This window comes from Lycium barbarum, chromosome 4 (genome assembly GCF_019175385.1).
Source record: "Lycium barbarum isolate Lr01 chromosome 4, ASM1917538v2, whole genome shotgun sequence".
NCBI lineage: Eukaryota > Viridiplantae > Streptophyta > Magnoliopsida > Solanales > Solanaceae > Lycium > Lycium barbarum.
This window is the reverse complement of record NC_083340.1, coordinates 70,140,856-70,166,551: the sequence shown is the minus strand read 5'-3', so window position 1 is coordinate 70,166,551 and position 25,696 is coordinate 70,140,856.

Below are 25,696 nucleotides of genomic sequence, written 5' to 3'. Positions count from 1 at the left end.
CTCATAAAAAGGAAGAGACCCCATTTGAGGTGGCACCTGACGGAGTGCTACGATATAATGGTAGATTATGTGTACCTGGGGTTGCAGGATTACGACAACAAGTGATGGGAGAGGCACACTGTGCCCGTTATTCTGTTCATCCAGGGTCAACGAAGATGTATCATGACCTCAGATGCTTGTATGGGTGGGATGGCATGATAAGGGATATAGCAGAATTTGTCGTTCAGTGTCCGAATTGCCAGCAGATTAAGGTCGAACACCAGAAGCCTGAAGGACTATTACATGAGATCAAGATTCCGACCTGGAAGTGGGAGGTGATTAATATGGACTTCGTCATAGGTTTACCTCGCACTCTGCGAGAATATGACTCTGTTTGGGTCATCGTTGATAGGTTGACAAAGTCAGCCCATTTCCTTCCAGTCAGTACTACATATTCAGCTGAGGATTATGCCAGGTTGTACCTTAAGGAGATAGTGAGACTTCACGGGGTTCCCACAACTATTATTTTTGATAGAGGAGCCCTGTTCATAGCTAACTTCTGGAGATCCTTCCAGGAGGGATTGGGGACACAAGTGAGTCTCCACACGACGTTTCACCCTCAGACTGACGGACATGCCGAGCGTACCATTCAGACACTACAGGACATGTTACGGGCCTGTGTTATGGATTTTCGGGGTAGATGGGATGATCATTTGCCACTTATTGAGTTCGCCTATAATAACAGCTACCATTCGTGTATCCAGATGGCACCATATGAGGCCTTGTACGGGAAGAAGTGTAGATCACCTATTGACTGGTTTGATGTTGGCCAGACCAAGTTGATAGGCCCAGATATGATTCAACAGGCTGTTGATAAAGTGAAGCTTATCCAGGAAAGATTACTGGCAGCCCAGAGTCGGCAGAAATCATATGCAGATAATCGGCATCGACACTTAGAATTTCAGGTTGGTGACTGGGTATTCCTGAAAGTGTCGCCCATGAAAGGTGTTATGAGGTTTGGCAAGAAAGGGAAGCTAAGTCCGAGATATATTGGACCTTATCAGATTGTCCGCAGAGTGGGCCAGGTTGCCTACGAGTTAGACCTACCGGCTGATTTAGAAGCAGTGCATCCAGTGTTCCATGTGTCAATGCTTCGCAAATGTATAGGCGATCCTTCCAGAGTATTCCCCGTAGATGATGTCCAAGTGACAGAAGAATTATCCTACGAGGAGCAGCCTATAGCCATACTTGATCGGCAGGTTAGGAGGTTGCGAACTAAAGACGTGGCTTCCGTCAAAGTATTATGGCGAAACAACAACAGGGAAGATATGACTTGGGAAACCGAGGAGGAGATGAAAGACAAGTATCCCTACTTGTTCTCTACGCCTACAGGTAACTTCAACTCCTCACTTGACTATATTAATTGCCTGATGAACTGTATGTAATAACGATAAGGGAGACTTCCCCAAAATTCCTATAGGACTTTACTGGACCAATTCAACATTCGAGGACGAATGTACTAAAGGGGGGGGGGGGGGGAATGATAGACCCCGTATTTTATACGTCGAGTTATTCGCGAAGGAATCGACGTGAGGTAGAAACCTCGGATTTTTAATTTCTAAACTAGACCTAATCGGTTATAAATTTTACCTAGTGTAAAAATGTTATTGGAGATTAGGAATTACTTAATTGTGGGTTAAGTAAAAATTTGTGACAATAATGAGCCAACAAGAGCATCAAACGTCCAAGGTAAAAAAGATGACTCAAAGTCATCTAAAATAAGGCAAATGGAAGACATACAAATGTGTAATTAAATGTTGATTCATCCACTACATTTTCAACATATTGTGGACAATTAAATTTGGAAGAAACATACATGTTACATTCGGCCATAGGGCTGAAAAATTTGAGGAGAAAAGTTGGAGCATAAAATTGAATATTTGAGCGTCTACTACTTTATGAAAGTATACATTATTTTAGGAAGACATCACATGGTGGAGGGATCACTTTACATTAAATATTGCTCATCCATCTTGGCATGATTACAATAGACAAAGGGTGATGTATGAATCATTCACCACACTTACAATTGTCTTGTAAACAATTGAAAAGAATGAAGAAAGGAGAGACAAGGGAAGTAGGCTAGCCGAAAGTGAAGGGAAAGAATTAGAAAAAATTTAAGTGTAAAGTTAATGGAATGACTCATGCCATAAGTGGAGCATGGGACCAACTTGTAAGCATCAGATTTGAACCAAATAATGAACAAGAGATCAGCCATCACAATTCATTTCTACTACACAATACAAAGAAAGAAAAACCTAATTCTAGAGAGAGAAAGTCTCGGCCAAGGGACTGATTTTTGAGCCCTTTGAGTCTTGATACAAATATTATATTCCAAGGTGTTTCAACCCTTTAGAAGGTCCCTATAACGTGAAGATAGTCTTTGGAGCAACAAGAACCATTTTCATCTCAAATCACAAACTCTAGCCAAGTAGAGAAGTCAAGTTGTCAAGGTAAGATCTAACTTCTTTTGCTTGTATTAAGGGTGATGTAGATGAGTAAATATAAGTTGTATACATGAAATTATGTGTGTTGATGTTGGAACATGATAGTAGTTATGGGGTTATATGTGTTGAAGTTGAAGTATGGTTGTAACTTGATGAACATGAATCGCATGCATAAAATCATGAAAGTTGGTGTTGGAATGTTAGTTAGCCGTAGGGACTGTTTTGGTGGAATTAATGGACTGATTTTCTTTAATAAATATGGTTGTTACTATCATAGATCTCATGGTAAAAATAATGAAAAGAATTGGAAGGTTAAAGGTGAAGTTATGTTAGTATGAAAATGATTGAATCTATGATTTTATGTGAAGTGATGTTGAAGCATGTTGAAACCGTTTGTGGACTGTTTTGTGAGGAAGTTAGTGAACTGTTTTTACATGATATTTTGATTGTTATTATCATGAATTTTATGATGGAATGAAGGTGTTTAATGGTTGGAGTTGAAACTAAAGTCATTTGTGAGTTGTTGTAAGGATTGTAGAAGTGACGATGTAGCTTAGTTGCGTATGAATTGATGTTGTACTTGTCGTGTGGATAGCTGGTCATAACTTACTGAAATTATATGAAAAGAAGACATGAAATAATGTGTAAGAATCATATGTGTTTTGCTTAGTATGTTCGTAAACGTTTGCAAGAATTCCGAACATTGTTTAGGGACTGTTTTGGACATGTTGTTGGACTGTTTTGGATATGTTGTGGTAATGGACTGTTTTGGACTTGTTGTTTTCATCAAGTTGCAAAAAATAATTATAGTTAAGAGTATACATCATGTTGTCATAGTGGTTGGGCTGTTATAGAATCGTTTCGACGAAATAATATGACTATAGATTAACAAGAATAAATTGGATGTGTCATAATCGCTTGTACACTATTATCTAGTGTTGTAAGGTGCGGGCTGTTTTGACACGTTGTTGTTATTGAACTTGGAAGATTAATGATAATTAAGATTATGCTTTGTATTGTATGTTGGATGGGCTGTTATAAGTTGTTACATGCAAACGTTAAGGCTACGAACTATTAGAAGTAACTTGAGAATGTAGTAGCCGTATGTGAATCGTTAATGCATGTTGTGAATGTGGGCTGTTTGGAATATTGTGTGGGCTGTCCGGATTGATATTGAACATATAATTATTTATGTTGGGCTGGTTATATGTACTTGGTTTGGATACAAGAGCAAACGACGCCTAAAACATCTAGAAAGGAGTTACTAACGTTAGAATACGTTTTGACTCTCCCCGTAACTTAAACGTAGTTGTTGGCATCTTAATATAGGTTGAGATATTATTGGGCAGCGTATACATATTGTGAGACGAATAAGCGCTAAAGGTATGTGAAGCTAACCCTTCTTTCTTTTTGGCATGATCGTTGTGAAATGAATATACGATATATATACGATTTCAAAGGAAACTCCTATTCCTAGAGCCACTAGGATGGCTATTGATTTTTGATTCCCATAACTTATGTTTTGATTCATCTATATTAATTTGTACACATGATTTCAAAGATTCATTTTGATATAATCCACAGGGACATCCGAAAGGTATATGAGATGACTATTATTTGAAATTGCGAACGATGGTTCGTGTTGACTATTCTATTGAGTCTTTAAAAATGTTTTGAATTGCATATAGTTTCTCACTACTCTGCTCGTGCATATCTCAATATATCTTTCACCGAGTCCCGGGCCGAGTATGTTATCGTGCACACTTTCACTGTGTTGTTCGCTGAGTTCCTCATTAAAGGGTCGGGTATATATATATATATGTATATTCTGAAGTTATGCTGTGTTACGGAGATATGCTGTGTTACGGAGATATATATTATATTCTGAAGTTATGCTGTGGTATGGCGCCAGAGACGGGGTGACGACCATGTTCACCGAGTCCCATAATGGGGCCGGATATGATATATGATGTTGACATGCATGATTTATGTTTCGAAAGCAAGTACTTGGCATTCTGGTTATTGTACTCATTTTCTGTACTTCTTATTTCAATTATGATCCCATTTTCTGTATTTCATGCTTTACATGCTCGGTACATATTCCGTACTGACCCCTTTTCTTCGGGGGTCTGCGTTTCATGCCCGCAGGTGCAGACATTCGCTTTGGTGATCCGACAGCTTAGGATTTTCCCCTTCTGCTATTTTGGAGTGCTCCATTGTTCCGGAGTCCAGACTTTTTTTACAAATCCTTCTCGGATATATATTTATATACCTATGTGGACTAAGGGTACGACGGGGCCCTGTCCCGTCATATGTTACGTTACTGTTGATACTCTTAGAGGTCTGTGGACATATGCGTGGGTTGTGTATGGGTTCTGTTCAGCTGTGTCTATACGATGTGCTGTGGTATGATGTTCGTATATGATGGCGGCCTTGTCGGCTTGCATATGATATTATTATATGATGGCAGCCTTGTCGGCTTGCATTTATATGAATATTTATGTGACAGTTCTGAGACCATGGTTTGGTCGTTATAAGATCCATATTGAGTTTGATGTGAAATGAACATATAGCTAAAGAGTATGTATACGGGTGTCCATGTCGGGCACCAGTCATGGCCTACGGGGTTGGGTCGTGACAATCTCTTAAGATGAAAGATGATCCTTTTTCCTAAATGCTCTGTAGCCTCCCGTTTATTAGTGTGGCGCGCAACACACCATAAACAAGACTCTACTAGACACGGCTCGTAGACACTTCCTAGGACTAAACTGCTCTGATGCCACTTCTGTCACGACCCAACAAGGGCCATGACGGGTACCCAGGGCTAACCACCGAGCACCGCTCATACCATTACCCATCGTACACATCAAGTGTTCATTCATTAATCTTATGCTCAAATCATAGGAAAAACCATTTTTCACTTTGAACAGAATTACCTTTATATACATAAGCCCTTCGGCTAACAAAATAATATACATACAATAAGGACATCGTGAAACCATGCTACACACATATACGTATCTACGAGCCTCTACTAGAGTGCTAGACATAGGGACGGGACAAGACCCCGCCGTGCCCAAAATACATGTATATACGCAAAAGAATAAATCAATGGCACCTCCGGAAAAATGGAGTGCTCTCCAGTCAGCTAATAGCCCCTACGAGTCTGGATCACCTCCCTGTCTACCTGTGGGCATGAACACAGCGTCCAAAGAAAACGGGCGTCAGTACGAACATTGTACTGAGTATGTAAGGCATCAACAATAACAATACATCAATGAAATAAGGAAGAATCAAATGAGGAGCAACCTGTAACTGACTATCAGTTATAAAAGAAATAATGCATGCTGGCTTACTCCATAATCATCATCATATCATGTATGGGAATATGTATAAGCTGCCCGACCATATAGGTACGGTGTGATAATCATTAGCCCGCGTCCAGGCCTCCCGCGTCCGGGGTACCATCTCATGCCGCCCACTAGTGGTGTCTGCCAATGCCAGCTAGACATGGTATATACGCTGCCCGCCTTAGCGGTGTCTGCCCGGCCATATAGGCGCGGTGTAATATCATCATCATGTACTCATCATAATGCATGCATATAACTCAAAGACAGTTATACTTTATCGGGGTGACATAAGGTCGTGAACCCCCGATTCCATTATGGAGCATTCATAAGCATTTTGCCTCACCTTGAAGGAATTAGCATATAAGGTGAATGTATACAATGAACTACAACAATGGATCGTAGTTAACATCATTAGCTTTGTAGAAACATCATATTCGTGAACTCTAGAATCTTTGGACTTAAGCTCATCATCATCATGTTCATAATATCTCTTATTTTAAACTCATATGGCTATTCATGAACATAGACTCTTAGTTTTCCGGAATGTGGGAAATTCGTGGAGAAGGAGGAAAGATCGTGTCATAAGATTCATGCCTTAAAAAGAAAGGACTAGCCTCACATACCCTTTCCTTTAGCTATTCTACCGATTGATCGTTCTCCTTCAATGCTCACGTCTTTACCTTCAAGGGAGTTCGTATTAACATTAGCTAAACGATTATAAGAACGTGCTTGCTAAAGCTAGAGAAAGTTGAGCAACATTTCCTTTGTTTATACAACCTTCCCCATATTCCATATCAACTCCCAAACATCCATAACAACATTCATAATATTATAAGCAACAATCATCATTCATCTACATTATCCACATTTCACAATTTCACTTCAATTCCTCCAAAATCGTGGTCATAGTTCACTATTGAATTTTCTCACATATAATACTTATCCCATGTTCTAAATGTCATTAATAACATACTTACAATTATAACATATCAATATTCATGATTCACTCCAAACTACTACACAAAATCTCATTATTCCTATCTTTGTGACCCATTTTCTATATCCTTCTACAATCCATGTGTTTCAACTTCTCAATACCTTAAACAACATGAAAATATCATAAAACTTACCTTAGATAGTGTAAGAATAAGCCTTGAGTGAAAATACTTCTCTTGCACCAAAACCCTAGTTCACTTCCATTGGAATTCCTTGGCTTGGATGAACTTTAATGTGTCTCATACACTTGATTTTGTTGGTTTGAAGAAGTTGATTCTTGTTTAGTCTTAGATTCTTGTAAAAGAAGTGTGTGGAATATTCTAGAGGGTTAGAGAGAAGTGGAGAAGTGTGAGAAATGAAAATAATAACATTGGGTCTTATATTTATATTTGGAAAATCTGACCCGTCGGGAAATTATACGGACACTTATACGGTCCGTATAAACTTATACAGTCCATATAAGTGACCGTAAAATCACCCCATCAACTTCTCGCTTCTGTCACCATTATACGGCACATTATACGGTCCGTATAATTTTTTACAGTCTGTATAAGTGACCGTATAATCCCGTCAGTGAGGGACCTTCACTGTGACGATTCTGCGGACCATTATACGGACCATATAACATTATACGGACCGTATAATTGGTCGTATAATCTATCTTTTCTCCAATTTTGTTTTCGTCACTTCGTTTGATCTCAAATCCTTATGGAACCTTCTTAGCACTTGTTTAACACTTCATAACAATCTAAGGGGCATTATAACTCTTCTCCAAAACATCATTAAGCCATCATTAATTCGATACTCATAAATCTTGCCCGACACACAACATATACCTTGCTTTCCTTAACAACTTTCGTCTCCTACCTAAAACGTCTTTGAAATCTCATTTAGAATCATCAAATGTTATTTCTTACTTACCAAAACATCGTATACGTCGTGCCCTTCATTAGTCTATTCACTGTATGTTAACGATTTTTTTTTCCAAGGTGTAACATGATCCTACGAATGATCCACAAGACAATCCAATCAGTAAATTCAAGATAATCAAGACAAGTATGCATCATTGCTTAAATAGCATATAATCCAAATTTCCGTGCCAAGTCTCAATATATCAATCCGAATCCAACATAACAAGTACAACACCAAAGCATCTCAAAATCAATCCATAATGCAATGCAATGCAGTAGTGTTTGAATGCAATGCAATACAGTAATGTATGAATGAAATGCATTGCCATGCAAATGTGGTGTACACATGTATTCCGGACGGAAATATTGACGTCTCAGTAGCACAACCCAGCGTGACTCGCGAAGTCTAAGTGCCACCCGTCCCGGATCTTTGCCCAACAGACAGACCGAACCCCGGATCTTTACCTACGGGGGGTTCTCATCGGCATCACTCTGGGGGACCCGTGGAGTCCATGCACTAACAACGATTCCGGAAATATCATCGGAATCGGCCATGCAACAACGATGCTGGAATGGATCATCGGACATCGGGCATCTCACAATCACTCAAGTAAAAGAGTTTATCAAGTATTAGTTTCATACAATCAACGATTCTGGAATTGATCTTCAGACATCAGCCTTCTCGCAATCACTCAAGTAATGTGTTTATCAAATATCAGTTTCATAAAATCAACGATTCCGGAATTGATCTTCGGACATCAGCCTTCTCACAATTACTCAAGTAAAAGAGTTTATCAAATATCAGTTTCACTCAATCAATGATATTGGATCATCACCGTGTATCGGCCATGCATCATGAATGAGTGAGAATGTACACAATGCGTGTATCAACATCAACAATCAAATTCAATATCATAAATTCCAACAATGGGGTACGCCAACAATGTATCATATCACAATACAAACAGTGGGTATGCCAACAATATATCCAAATCAAGGTGAATAACAGGATCTAATATCTACCAACAACTCATGGCTTCAAGCCCACACAATAGAGCTGTCAACACAACACAACGGGGTGGCTAGTCCCTACACATAACAGATCAATCAGTTTATATACATTATTACTACTTCCATAAATCAGCCTATTAGCTTAGGACAAAAATCTCACCCTACACTCGAAGTCATTCGTCACAACTTAATTATAACTCAATCACAACCGTTAGTACATTTTATTCTCTCGTTTAGTAGCTAGATTCACCATTAATAACATAACACAAGTAATCACGTATTACAGGAAGTTTTCATTATTAGACACAAAATAGGTTTCGTCCGTTACTCCCAAATCACATAAATCCACCAATAATCAAGAAAAACCACATCAACACCTAAGGAATCTACAGGCCACAAGCCCGAACAAACAAGTCACACAACAATACCATCCTAGAATTCCATCCCAAATCTTCGATTTCCTACACATGCATTCTCCGTTTCTTCTAACACAACGATACGAGAAACTAACCGGAGTCTACCGAAGGGAAGCCATAACCTATCTGGCAGCCGAGCAGGTGCCACGAACCCATATCTTATTTCGTATTTCGAAGTATCTCCAAACAATCAAACTCTATCACATATGAATTCTATGTAAGAAATCATGAATATTGATACCCATAATGACCATATTCTATTCGGGTCAAAACCCACTCTTTAATCTAGGAAAAATGGGTCTCAAGGCCAAAACGGGACTTTTATGGTCAAAATACCAATTTCAATACCAAAAGGTCAAAACCCTTTATTACAATCATAGGAATACTCAATTAATTCTAAAAATCATCATTTATATGAAAACCCCAAAATTTGGGTCTAAGAACCGTAACTTTGATCCCAAAATTTTATCACTAAAAAGGAAGAAACATGTTTACATAGTTTATAATCATCAATCCATGCTTAATGAAGCTAAACCAACCAATAATACACGATTCTAACGCCAAGAACTCATTAGGGAGAAAACCCATAAAAACCCTTCTTTTGATCTTAAGCCTTTTTATGAAAAATAGGAATCTAGCTAGTTTGTTCCCAACATATTCAAGCATATTCAACATTAATATCACTATTTAGGAAGATTCTAGGAACCAAAAATGATTTAGAACTTAACTCAAGAACCCATTTGAAGACCCATTAGATTCTATGGGTTCTAGATTATGCTAGATGATTAAGAGAGGTTAATGAAACCATAATAAGGTAGGAATGTTACCTTAGGGAAGGAATCACTTGAAAACCCTCCAATTCGCCTCCACAAAGCTCTCAAGTCGGAATAGAAATAATGATTAGGGTTTTGGGGTTTTAAACTTATAACACTGGTTGTCGACTACTCCAGCGATTGAGACACCGCCCCAGCAGTACCGCCCCAGCAGTTGGGCATACCGCTACAGTGGTCAAGGCCAGGACTCCACTTACCGCTACAACGGTCCTGGTGCCACTACAGCGGACACCAGACACCAACAATTTTTCCCAAGTTTCACCATTTGATCCGATTTTTTGACTAGTTCCCGAGGCCATCTGCTCACATACCATACACATAGACGCACATAAAAATATGCTACGATCGCGCCCGTGGCCTCGAAATTCCCAAACGAGCTCTCGTTGACCGAGTCAACTTTGGGTCAACGCTTTTTCACTTGAAGCCTATATTTCACAAAATTTGCCCTAATCCAGGTCTAGACACCTCAGGAAGCGTGCCAATGGTTTCCTCGGGTAAGAAATGAGCTAATCACTGCTCGGGAAAAGGTAAAAATACTGAAAGGGATATAACGACCAAACGGTTCGTTACATATTTAAACTTAATTATGGAGATTCTGAGAAAGTATGAGAGTACATCAGGTCAAAAGATTAACAGGGAGAAAAGTTCAATATATATGCATCATAATGTTCTTGGAGATGTGAGCATTACTGTGGAAGTGGCAACAGGGACTGGGAAGAAATATTTTCCTTTCACATATCTTTTGTTGTCAGATTTTTTACAGTAGAAGCAGGAGGGATTTTTTTCAATACCATATTATTCAAGGTTATGCACAGATTACAGTTTTGGAAAGAAAAAATGCAATCATTTGGGGGTAGAGCAGTGTTGTTTAAGCATGTTTTACAAAGCATACACATTCACCTATTATCTGTTGTAAATCCACCCGATAGGGTTATAAAATAATTGCATGGAATGTTTGCTTAGATAATACTATTGGAGGGAAGAGTAGACATTTTGAATCTTGGCCACATATATGTTTGCTAGTGTTGGAAGAACGTTTGGGATTCAGATCTTTGCATGATGTTGCAATGGTTTTATACTGTAAACTCTGGTGTAATTTCAGAACCAAACCATCTTTATGGACTGCATTCTTATCTAATAAGTACTATAAGAAAGAAAACTCAGTGATTGTTCAAAGGAAACAGGGATCTCAGTCTTGGAAGAAGATGTTATAGGCAAGGGATATAGTGGAGCTGTAACAACCCGTTTGGTCGATATTAGACTTTCTGCATCCCATGTATGAGAACCAAGTTGATTTGTTATATGACTATTCCGGGGGGAAGTTTTACGTGTGATTTTAACAATAGTCGAGTTGATAAGAGTTTAAAGTTATGGGGTTGGGTAGAACCACTTTTCCACAACGATCGAGGAACTGCCACAGCATAAAATTAGACCGCTGCAGCGGTCTAGCTTAAAAACCTTATTTCGGATTCTGATCACATTTTTCCACAAAAATTTATTCTAAGCTGTCACCTGGATGGATTTCTAAATAGAACGACTAGAGGCTTGAGAAATGAAACCTTCAAACACTCTTCATGCTATCTTGTTCAAAGAAAATTCTTCTTTTGCTAAGCTTATTCTCATGGGATTAATAAAGATGGAGTCCTTATCATTGTTTCCACCCTAGAAAAGTGTAGCGGGTAGTCTTGACCAGAAATCTTATACTTTTGAAAACTTCACATAGATTATTATTTTAGGATGATAAACCAAACACTAATAATGATTCTGTCAATATTTAGAGAATGTATTACGTCTTGACTTCTTGATTATTGAATTGGAATCATGAAGGGAAGGGTTATTTCTTATGAATTATAAAGACTAATAATTATGGCGTCTAGGATACTACGTATGCTTAAATTTGACTCTCATTCTCAGGTTGGTGATATTTCTAGACTTCTCTGTCATAGCTTTCGGTTGGAAACGGAAAGGTGAAGATTCCATGGATGTTCGTGACAACTGTTCGACATCGAGGTAGGTTATGATTTACTTGAGTTAGAATTTGATTAGTTGAATGTATATATAATAGAATTGATGGGAGAAACCATGTATAGGTCTTCAGACATGAAATCTAGTTGGAAATTTCAAGGGTGGTACTGATTGATTGATTATGTAGGCTTGTCACCATTAGTTTATGTATTAAAACCTGAGGTGTAATTGTTGTGTTATAAGAAGAAAGGAGTTCATATATACTCATCTTGTTGATTGAGATGATTACATATTAACTATGTTGATGAGTTAATTTACTTGAGCCTTGATATGACTTGTGGCTTGATGCCTTTGTGTTTCTTGACATGATATCGTTGGCTGATTATATTCCACATATACTGTTGGACTGGAAATACGTTAAGATTCATTCTATGATGAGATACAGAAAGAATACACATAGAAAGGCACATTTGATAGAGGGTGAGGATTTGGCCTAGTTATGGGCTCGTGATCCGCGGTCAGTTCCGGATCGAGTGGTACATGGACACCATGGGTCCCCTACAGGTCATGGCTATTTGGGGGAAACATTACCATTTAGCATGTGTGTACACGGATGTGATAATATTATTATTGTGTTGCATTGCCTTGGTCTCATATTGTTTCTATGTTTGATTGATGACTAGACTTATTATATCCCTGTGATTGGTTGATGGCTGATCCGGTTTAATGATGTTATTTTGGGTTATGGGCGATTGTTTTTACGTGTAATTTCATGGCTCCGTTGAATAATGAGGAAACGTGGTTCCGGATAGATTCCATTTAGCATGATTCAGGTTTGGAAGTACGGTTGAGATACCGTCGTTGGTTGTATTGCTTTACATAGTTTTACTTACATTTGATAAGTGATTATTGGCTAATGTCTGATGTGGGTTGTTGTGATGTTGTATGGGGGTTGATGTCTTTTATTAATTGTTGTGGGTTAGTGTTATACCCCATTTTAACCGGGTTAAATTAGAGTACAACATATTGGTGATTCCTATTTGTTTTACTTTAAGGAGTCGCCACCTAATTGATTTTAAGGTGAATTAGGGCACCTAATTGTTAGCTAAGGTAAAGCTACCTAAATCTCCGTTAATGGCCTGCTTAATCAGTATGATTCTAGATAAGGGTTCTAATTATCCTAAAGGGAAGAGGTTAGGCATCCTTTAGAATCCGCCAACTGCGGTTTACCGACCAACCTTAGGTTAATTAATTTAGATTGAATATAATGCTTAAATCTTAAGAAAATAGGTTGTAAATGCCATTAAGGTTTTAAGGGAAAATATAATAATGCTATTTAAACTAACTTGTAGAAATACATAGTAGTCCACTTAAAATAAAATTATAAATGCTATTAAGCTTTAAATAATAATGTTATTTAAAAAAACGAAACTTGCAAAATATAATGATTTGCATATAAATAGAAGCTTTTAGATAAGACTTAACCAATTTAATCTTAGAATAGAGTTTTCTTTCTCTTATACTAACTCTATTTAACTACATTTGGCTTAAAAAACATGTATGATTAGAAGAATCTTGGAAACAAAGATTATAAAATATACTTAAATTGCTATTTAGTGACGTTTTGAAATTTTTAAGATAGTAAGAATAAAATATGATTCCTTTTACTTAAAATATATAGTCTTGACATTTTGCAAATCAATTATTCCAAATAAATATTAGACCTTATAAATAGTTATAACATGAAAAGAAGAGAATAAAACTTATGGAATTAATTATTAGTCTTCCTAACTACCCATCACTAAAACTAAACCTACTAATTCATCTAAGGTTCATCTAAATTAAGAAAATAAAACAAAATGAAGAGTTAGTCATACAATACAAATTAAATGCACAAAAAATAAAATAGAAGGGGCAAATAAGTTAAATGGGCTCAGCCCCTTTAGGACTGTTGGACCAAGCTGCTGTTGGGCTTCGGCCCAGTCATTTTAACACTGCTTCAAAGAGGCTGCAATTTTGTTTTGTGCGATATGGGCCTCGGCCCAGATATTTTATATTTGCTGTGAATACAGCTGGACAGAGATGACAGATTGCGTTGGGCTTTTAGCCCAACACCGAATTTGGGAGAAGAGCGAGTCCCTCGGACTCATATGCGGTGGTCATGCAACAAAATAAAAGAAAAGGATTAGTATCTAATCAATGGATAAAGTTAAACATGTGAAAATATAAACTCAAGACAACTCATAGATTATGTGCATACTATATATATTTAAGTATAGAATATAGACCTAACCATCATAGCACACTTGTAGAGGACAGCCACGTAAGAAAAATAGATAAAAGAAAATACAGAATCAACATCACATTCATAAAGTTCCTTTAGCATAATGAGGGCATTTCAGTTCAAATCAATTTCCAGAACGAGTGCACTATCAGTTTTCTCTCTTTTTTTTTTTTTAAGAATGAATGAGGCAGCAACCAGTCTTCCCGAAATGCAACAGTTTGAAAGCAGAAGCAACAACCCAAAATACCATAACATCGAGCGAAGACAGGTGGCAACAGCTATAACCGATTGTGAATCAAGCTAGTTTATTAACATGTGAGATTCTTATTTTAAAACATGCTTTATTCTCCAATAAGTTACGGAAGAGTCGGACAAATATAAATCAATTCGGGCAATATATAGGAACAAACCAACATCCTAGAATATCATCGATGCATCACAGACCACAAAAGAAACCAGATAAGTGCATAAGGGTGGGTTAGTCATTTGCGTTCGAGACCTTTTATACTTTAACTTCAGATGGACATAAGAGATCAGATAAAGAATGTTTCATTAAGGAATTGAGGCACATTATCTTGATGTAAAGCAACGCAAGACAATCTCCATATTAGGTCGAGTGAGCACAGGTTTGGACAATCATATTAGAGTCCTTAAATATCAATTCGAGTTCACTTTACATGTGGGGATTTCCTACAACTAATTTGAAACCATTTTCAGCCCTTCTGTTAAATCTAGACCCTTTATGAATCCTCAAGGGATGATCAGTCCAGAGTTAACCGCATAGCAAATCAATTTCTAAACATGCTACTATACCACTATCGAACCTGTCCGACATGTAAGCGATATAGACTGTACTAAACAGAGTATACGAATCTACCAACTAATGGACATTCTAACAGACATATAACACAACACGTGACAACATCAGACTTATGCTTAAAACTAGTAGCCATGTAAGAAAGTTAATGATTTAAGGGTGACCTAGTTACATGAGAATACATGACTAACATGAACTAAACATGAACTTCATTCAAATAGAGTACTAGACAGCATCCACAGACACATGATCAGGAGAATGTCCAAACTAGACCAGTCTGCAAACACACCGGATTGACCAATTGATTTCATGAAGACTAGCAGATATTAGGCAAGTAAATCAAATTGAGTTAAGTTAATCAAAATGGGCACCTCATGAGATATTATATGAAAACTAGCTTTAAATAATCCTCTGAACATGATCAGATTTACAAAATGAGTACATAATCTCCAAACAGGACCAAAATGCTTAACGTGCATTAAGCAATGCTTAACTTACATAATCAAGCTAAAAAAGAAAATAAACTGCTTAGCAAAATCATAAACCAAGCATAACCGCATTATGTAGTTTCCCTCTGACTGATAAATGCATACTAATCACATAATTAACATCATGCTAATCACATAATTAATAGAAAAGCAACTAAAACAAGCCGATGCTATAAAATATAAGAGAAAAAAGGATTATGGGAACAGAGGACAAGCTACTGGTTTTTGTACATATTTATTAAGTGACAAGGTAACATTGTAATAAACCTTTAGGACTAGAGCAGACCTCAAGTTCAAGATTATCTTTTATCCTTATTCTACTTAATGTAACTGGACAACCTAGGCCAGCACATAGACACACAGAATAGTAACCAGGACTCAAAACAGAAGAGTATGACAAGAACTACGAACTGCATGATATCATCTATAACACCACAAGAACATGACATAGGACCATTACAGACCTTCGGAAAAAAAGTCCAGTTAATGAGGTTGAGCTAAAGTTGAGCCCATTCTTTTATTCATCTAACATATAAGCCTTAAGTGTTACTACCTGTTTTAACCATATACAAAATATACCTAAGATATACACATCACGATGTGTATATCAGATGTATGTCGAGTGTATACCTTCTTCTTACCTCGGTAACCCACTGTATATCCTATGTATATCCGATTTTAAATAGGTTATAAGTCTCGGAAATTCAGTCTAATCATCCAAACTACAGTAGACATCTTTCGAATTCATTTAGCAATTAATATTCTATTCTAACAGCTCCCAAACATCAAACAAATAACGCGACGACAAATAAACTACATAACCACTAAACATATAGCTAAATAAACTAAAATCTTAACCAAAACAGAAATTAAAGACTATGAGTAGTAAATGTATCGAGGTTTACCTCTTTTATGTGCAGCGAAGTGAGGCGCGGAGTCTCGATTCATCCTCAAACACCACTAAATCCGAACATGCGCGCGCTCGGATTCAAACAAATATTAAAGCAAAACAGAAGAGAATTTAATGCTTGAGACGATATCTAGAAAATGAAAAAACTGATATTTTAAAGGGAACCTCGTGCGATTAGGGACTGGTATTTTTAGAGGTATTCGAAGTTGAAGAACTCAATATTTTGGGGACTTTTGTGACTGAAAAAGAAGACCTAGTTCTTGGGGGATTTCATGACTCAAAAAAAAAAAAAAAAAACCCGACCCCTTTCAACTGACTTGGAAAAATTATTTATAGGGTGGATTAGGTTTTTTCTCTTGAGAGGAGCGGGGATAGAGGAAGTGGAGGTGACAGAGGAAGTGGAAGTGACAGAGGAGCGTGGGGGGGGGGGGGGGGGGGGGGGACAGGGTGTGGTGGAGAGGAGATGACGATGACGATGACGATGAAAGAGAGGAGCGAGGGATGGTGTGACGAAGTGGGGGTGGCAGTGACAACGTGGGGAACAGGACATGGTGGAAACGACAGCGGCGTGGGGGGCAGGAAAGGATGGGGGGTAGCAGTGGCAACGTGGGGGGAGACGAGGGAGAGAGGAGAGAGAAGGAGAAGAGAGGGAAGGGTGAAGGCGGCGGGTGGAAGAGGAAAAGGAAAAGAAAGGAATAAGGGGGGCGGGGGGGGGGGGGGTTAGGTTTAGGTTTAGGAAAAGAATGGGCCGTCCGGGTCGGGTAGGGTATTGGATGTGGTGGGCTAAAATATATGGGCTGGGGTATTTAAAATGTGGGCTAATCGATTTGGGCTACTGAATTAAAAGAATGGGCTGATTGAATTAAAATGTGGCCAGGTAAATTAAAAATGTGGGTTGATTTATGAATTGGTCCGAAAATAGTATGGGTTAATTGGGCTACTACATTTAAATAAAAGACCTATTTAAATAACCTGTGTTAGAATATTACTTAATATAAAATATGCAATTGTTAGTGCTCAGATAAAAAATGGCGTTGTAATAGCCGTGCAATAATATTTCGAAAATCCACAGTAAATAAACATTATTATTTAATTATGCAAAGATAAATGCGATGCGTGTGCGTAGGCTGGTAAAATGCCGAAATGATAAAAATTGTGAATAATAATAATAATAATAATAATAATAATAATAATAATAATAATAATAATAATAATAATAATAATAATAATAATAATAATAATGGCTAGTAACTGTAATGGAATAATGAAACGCCTGTATTGATAAGAGGCTAATAATTATAGTAAAATATAAATATATATTTTTTAATTTTCCAAAAAAAATAATATTAGAAGCGTAAATAGGTACTTCGGAGGAGAGGCGGGACAAAATTGGGTGTCAACAACTTGTCCCTCTTTGCCCGGTAATGATGAAAAGAGTTGTCGGGCAAAGACGTTGACTCAGCAGCCTATTTTGTCCCGGCTAAAGGAAATCTGAGAGTATTATGACCGAACTCCGGTCTCTGAGTTGCCTACATATCTCGGGCTGTACGACAATCAGGTCGAGTGTAGTTCTGGGACAACTACGACACCTTATGACTAATGAATCCCGATTGGCGTGAATCTTTGCAAAATATTGTCCCAGTGTTGAATTATGATGACACTGGGTATTATGATAGAACTTGAGAATTCTGAAAATTGAATTGCTGGAATGTAGGTAGAATACTTGTGATTAGAGACGAGTGTTCGAGGTAGATCCTTGACTCGTGTCGGGAAGTCTGCTTATCCTTCCCAACGCATTGCCCCAGTTGGCTGCCGAAGAAATAGTTCCACGAATTGATGTGTGTTGCCAACTTTAATATTGTCAAAAGCCACAAGCTAAAAACAATTATTAGCAATAAAGAAACATATGTGTAAATAAGACAGGGTTGGAGAAGTTTATACTTGTAACCCCTGTTTCAAAAGTTGAATCCACAACATACTTTGGAGATGGATTAAATTTATGGCTTCCACCTGAAGAGGAATTAAGTCGACATTGATATCCACTTTAATGAGAGCTAAATCCACATCCACGTTTATTTTAAGGAAATCTAAAAATATAAATCCACATCCACTTCCACTGTACAAAAATATAAATCCACATCCACTTCCACGGTGTAAAATAAATAAATCCACATCCACTTCCACGGTAAAAATATAAATCCACGTCCACTTCCACGGTACAAAATATAAATCCACATCCACTTCCACTGTACAAAAATATAAATCCACATCCCCTTCCACTGTACAAAAATATAAATCCACATCCACTTCCACAGTGTAAAAATATAAATCCACATCCACTTCCACTGTACAAAAATATAAATCCACATCCACTTCCACTGTACAAAAATATAAATCCACATCCACTTCCACTGTACAAAAATATAAATCCACGTCCACTTCCACTTTCACGGTACGAAAAATGTAAATCCACGTCCACTTCCACTTTCACGGTACGAAAAATGTAAATCCACGTCCACTTCCACTTTCACGGTACGAAAAATGTAAATCCACGTCCACTTTCGTGGTACAAAATATAAATCCACGTCCACTTTCGTGGTACAAAAATATAAATCCACATCCACTTCCACTGTATAAAAAATATAAATCCACATCCACTTCCACGGTACAAAAATGTAAATCCACGTCCACTTTCGTGGTACAAGAATATAAATCCACATCCACTTCTACGGTACAAAAATATAAATCCACATCCACTTCCACTGTACAAAAATATAAATCCACATCCACTTCCACTGTACAAAAATGTAAATCCACGTCCACTTTCATGGTGCAAAAATATAAATCCACGTCCACTTTCGTGGTACAAAAATATAAATCCACGTCCACTTCCACGGTACAAAAATGTAAATCCACATCCACTTTCGTGGTACAAAAATATAAATCCACGTCCCCTTCCACAAATTTTGTAATGCAAGAAAGATAAATCCTCGTCCACGTCCACGTCCACAATGTTTATAATGTAAAAAGATAAATCCACTTCCACGTCCACAATATCCATATTGCAGAAAAATAAATCCACGTCCACTTCCACAAATTTTATAATGTAAAAATATAAATCCACATCCATGTCCACATCCACAAAATCATTCGTGTGAAAAATGATAAATCCACGTCTACTTTCGCAAAATTTATAATGCAAGAAAGATAAATCCACGTCCACGTCCACGTCCACGTCCACCATGTTCATAATGTAAAAGATAAATCCACTTCCACGTCCACAATATCCACAGTGCAGAAAATAAATCCACGTCCACTTCCACAAAATTTTATAATGTAAGAAATATAAATCCACTTCCACGTCCACATCCACGGTAAAAATATAAATCCACATCCACTTCTACAAATTTTATAATGTAGAATTTCATGTCCATGTCCACAAGATTCATAACATGGAAATTTAAATCCACGTCCATTTTCACAAATTGTATAATGTGAGATAGATAAATCCACGTCCACGTTCACAACATTTATAATGTCAAAAGATAAATCCACTTTGACGTCCACAATATCCACAATGTTTATAATTGAGATATAAATCCATGTCCGCTCTCACAATTTGTAATGTAGATATGTATATCCACGTTTCTGTCCACATCCACAAAACTATTCGTGAAGAGATATAATTCCACATCCGAATTCACATCCTGTTATGACGTAAGTTAAATCTACAATTGTCCCCACGAATTAACATATGATGCAAGATTTCGATCCTGTCATCTCATTAAATACTACATTCTAAAAAGAACTTGTTAGCGAATTGAAATAAATAAATATGTATGAAGTGATGATAAAGTTGAGGAATTCAAACCGATAACAGGTGACCATGTCCGTATCCACTTTGAAGAAGGGTAACTCCACGATTATGTGCCCTTGATCCATCGAGAAATGCCACGAGCGTTTAGCGCAAGCTAAATTTACATCCACATTGAAGAATATTTGCCTTTTGAAGAAAGATAACTATTTGATCATGTCCATAATTAAAATTTTAAGAAGAGTCAAATATGCACCACATTCATGTTAATTGAACCTGTCTCATCAAAGAAAAATTGTGAGTTTAAAAGAAAATTGGTTGACTTGTGCATGTTGGGGAACGTGGCCCTTGAATTGATCTTTGCTTCGGTCGCGTCCACGTTCTTCAATGTCCCACCAGATATTTTGCTTTGCCCGGGAGTTTCAGTTATAAGTAATAAAAGTGTATTTTGAGAATAACAAGATTTGGATGACTTCGAAGGGAAATACTTAGTGGCTCTAATAGATAAATGATTGTGAAGACTCAAATTTGAATTTATCAACATTTTTAGAAAGATATGGGCGGACTTTTATTTAAAATCGTTAAACATTTAAGACCACTTTTGTGCTACTTCTAAAAATTGCCCCAGTTTCCAGTCCTGGAGGCACTTGGTTCTAAACGATTGAAAAGTGAGAACTTATAATGAAAGTTTTTGGAAGCGATTTGACCGATTTCAAAAATTTGTCCCAGTTTCAAGATACTAGAACACATGAATTTAAATAGTGGGAAGACCAAAATCTTATATAAAAATCCTTATGTATCTCATAGGGACTAAAATGGTTGGACAAACCAGAGACTTTGAAATTTTAAAATAGAAGGGCCGAACCCGCCTCGGGTTACCTATGTATCCCAAAGGAATCAGGCCACACGTAGTTCGTGAACAAAATAAGAACTTTTGAGTTTTGTTTTAATAAAAGGGAGGGCCGAACCCGATGTGGGTTGCCTACGTATCCAAAAGGAAATCAGGCCACACGTAGTTCAAACTATAAACAAAGACACTGAAATATTTTGAAAAGAGTGGCCAAACCCGATGTGGGTTGCCTACGTATCCAAAAGGAAGTCAGGCCAAACATAGTTCATTACCCACAAAACAAAGACACCGAAATATTTTGAAAAGAGTGGCCGAACCCGATGTGGGCTGCCTACGTATCCAAAAGGAAGTCAGGACAAACGTAGTTCATTACAACAACTGACAAAGTCTTAATTTAGAAAGGCCGTAACAAAACATAGAGGCCACATGACAAAAATAAAGGTTCTAGCTTATGCCTCCGGCCTATTACAAAAGGAAATTTAAACTTAAATTACTGAAACTCCCGGCGAACCGGGGCTGAGATGCAAATCCAATTCTTCAACTCAAGTCCCGGATCGGCAGCCCATAAGGTTGATGTTGCAGCAATGTCTTCGATTACCACAGCATGATCATCTTCATCTTCCACGAACAAGTTCTTGATCCCTTCCACAATATCATCATAGGCAACTTCAACAGTCAGATCTGAAGTTTTGGAGATGGCAGGTTTTGAGAAAGTTTGATCAATGGTAGGAATGGGTTTTGGCAAGAAAATATCCTTTCCTTTATTCTTTCGTGCTTTCTTTGCTTCTTCCTCAGTTGGTTCATATCCCAAACCAAATGTGAACTGTTGTGCAAGGAGAACTACAGGCTCAACCCGCCCATTTAATGTCTTCCCTAACCCAAGTCCAGGTTGGTACCCATTTTTTAACATTTCCTTTGCAACCATGATTGCGGCGCATGACCTTTTTGATTCTTGAGTTTGACACACTTCACCCACTCTAGTAACATTCACAACCTCCCAAGCATAGTAAGTTGTTCCATCGAACCCTCCTGTTGCCTCGATGAATGGGATGGATTGCTCTCGATAGATAGACGTGTCACCTTCTCCATGTATGCATATTTGTTGTTGATCCCACTCAAATTTGACAGTCTGGTGCAAAGTAGATGGCACAGCTCCAGCCATATGGATCCACGGTCTTCCTAACAACATGTTGTATGTTGTGGAGATATCAAGTACTTGAAAATCCATAATGAACTCAACAGGTCCAATCAACACATTCAACTCTATTTCTCCAATAGGACGTCTTTGAGCCCCATCAAATGCTTGAATATTAATATCACTTGTCTTAAGCTCGCTAATATTATATCCGATCTTCTTCAGACTTGTTAGTGGACAAATTTTAAGTCTAGAGCCCCCATCAATCAACACTTTAGACACAAACATGTTACGACACTTGACAGTTATATGGAGTGCTTTGTTGTGACTACATCCCTCTGGTGGCAGTTCTTCATTATCGAAGCTGATTCGATGAATGTCAAGCACGCGCCCAACTATTCCAGCTAACGTCTCACTAGTTGTTTCGCTTGGAACATACGCTTCACTCAAAATTTTCAAGAGTGCATTTTTGTGTACATCCGAACTCAAAAGCAAAGAGAGGATAGGAATATGGGCATTAGTTTTTTTCAACTGATCCACAACTGAGTATTCGCTGGCCTTAATTTTTCTTAAAAAGTCTTCTGCCTCGGCTTCTGTCACAACCCTTTTGGGAGGCACATTGCTTTCTTTAGTTTGCCTCAATCTAGCTAGCTCTTCCGGGGTGTATCACCTTCCGGACCTGGTCATTCCTGACGTCTTAGTCTTGTCAGTGATCGTTTCCTTTCCTCGACATTCCATCACAGCTTGTTGATAATTCCATGGTACGGCTTTGGTATCGAGCACTGGTAACTGATTTGGTGCTTGAATTACTTCCACAGGTGTTGATGAAGCTCCTAATATCTCGATAGGTACAAAACCCCTTATCACTATAGCCGGAGAAGCAACGGCTACAAGACCATGATCTTCCACGCTATCTACAGGCACTATGAATTTGGCTGGATCGTCATCATTTTCATCTATTCCAATCATATTTATCGTGGCCCCATCATGGGTCCGGAGTGGATTTTTAACCACATTTGGTGCCAGTTGTTTAACCATGATCTGTTTTGCTTCAATAAGATCTTCAACCTTGTGTTTCAATGCATAACAACGATCAGTGGAATGGCCTTTTACCCCCGAATGATATGCACACGTTTTAGTGGGATCAAAACTTCTAGGTAATGGATCTGGAATTCTTCCTTTCACAGGATATATTAAGCCTGAAGCTTGCAGTCTTTCAAAAACAACGCTCAATGGCTCTCCCAATGGTGTAAAATTGCGAAAAGGTCTATTTGGGCGAGGTGCGGATGCATTGTTTGGATGATGAGATTGTGATGGTGGAGCTGGGTATGTTGGTGGTCGTGGAGTTCGGTATGTTGGCTGTGTGTTGTAGACGGGGTAGGAAATTTGTGGTGATTGAGGCGGGTAAGATGACAAAGCTTGGTTGTATAGATGTGACGAATATTGGAAATATTGTGAGTGGAGAGCGTTAGACTTGTATCGCGGAGGTTGTTGGTGGTGGTATGAGGTGCTTCCTAGAGCCATTACCGCTGCCGCGTCCTTTTCTTTTTTCTTTCCATTTCTAAGAGCACCAGTTTGTATGGCCTTACTAGTAGACTGCAATGCTGCTAGACTTGTTATTCTCCCTGTCTTAATGCCATCTTCGATCATGTCCCCAGCTTTGATCACTTCCGCAAAAGTTTTTCCGCCCATTGTCACCAAACGTTCATAGTACTCTGGTTCTAGTGCCTGAATGAAGAAAGTAACCATTTCTGTTTCTTCCATGAGCGGGTGCACCCTAGATGCTTCTTCCCTCCACCGTATAGCATATTCTCGGAATGATTCGGTTAACTTCTTCTTTAACTTTGTAATTGAGATTCTGTCAGGAGCGATCTCAACATGAAACTTGTAATGATCCACAAAAGCATTTGCCAAGTCATCCCAAGTACGCCATTTGGTTGTATCTTGTTTGGAATACCATTCCAAAGTTTTTCCACTCAAACTCTGATTAAATAGTTTGACTCTTATCGCTTCGTTCTTCCCCACACCAATCAACTTTTCACAATAGACCTTCAGATGGAAGAAAGGGTTTCCCGACCCATCAAACTTCTCAAATTTTGGAATCTTGTAACCTGGTGGCAATTCTACCTCAAGAAATGCACATAACTCTTCATATCTCACGCTTTGGTTACTACCGAGTCCACGTAAACTCCTCATGGCATCTTCCAAACTTTTGAGCTTTCTATTTATCATTTCATCATTAATTGCCCTTGCCTCATTTTCGACTTCGACATAATGATCAACATCTGTGCGACATTGTCCTTGGGTTTGTGTCATGGGTGGAGCTGTGGTATAAGTATATACCGGCGGAACTTGATGCGCATTGGTAACATCATGTGTCGGCGGTATGAACTGAGCCTTTGAAGAGGCGGCTGTAAACAAAAGAGGAGCATTTTGAGTAACTAGGTGGGCAATGTGTTCGGAATGAGCTGGTTGAGAAGTGGTAAAATAGTTTGCTTGGTTAAGTTCATCCAAATTTGGGAATGGAGGTGGCATAGGCAAAGTCTGATGAACCCCCTGAGATGGAGTCATATGTGGCGGAGTTTGAGAAAATGACCGATTTTGAAGTACCATGTGACTTAGTTCAGCAACTCGTCGCTCCAGACGAGCAATGATCTCCAAATGTGTTTCTGGTTCACTAGAGGATGTGGGATCACTCGTGATCGGTAAACTGAGAGATGACTCAGATGAAGTGGTTGCATTGATCAAACTTTGCTCCATTTTAGAACGAGTCTTTTTAGTTAACCAGGTGATTAGTGATGAGTCAGAGTCTGATTTCTTGGCTCTAGACCGTGTGAAATATGGATGCTTCCCCAGTTCCCCTTTAGCACAAGTCAACCTTCTCTTTTGAAAATAAGTTTGAAAGAAAAAAGATAAAACAAGAAAGAAAAAGAAAAACGAGTCAGTATACGGTAAGGACATGTTATTGCACATAAACACATTATTGCACATAATACATCGCGTTCTATAATGCAAGGGACCTCTTTATGCCAGAGGTAGGCCTAACGAACATTTGAAGGACAAACATGTCTTTTATGTATCATTCCATAACTCTTCCTAAAACTAATTTACAAGAATAATAAAAATTTATTACATGCCAGTTTAATAATACAATTCAAAGTTAATCTAAGATATCTAACACTTCATCTCCACTAATTTCTTTTAGTTGTCTTCAACCCTCCTGCATTAATTGGATGCTCCACGATAACCTGCAACAAAATGTCAGTTTTCCTGAAATATTTATCTATAGAGTACTAGGTCCACATATTCCACATATTTGTCCTTCAAATAATGCACATAGATAGTGAATAGTGTCACTTAGAGTCATAGACTCATTTGGACATTTGGTAAGGTTGACTAATGAACTTAATACACTAAGGGTATTAAGCCT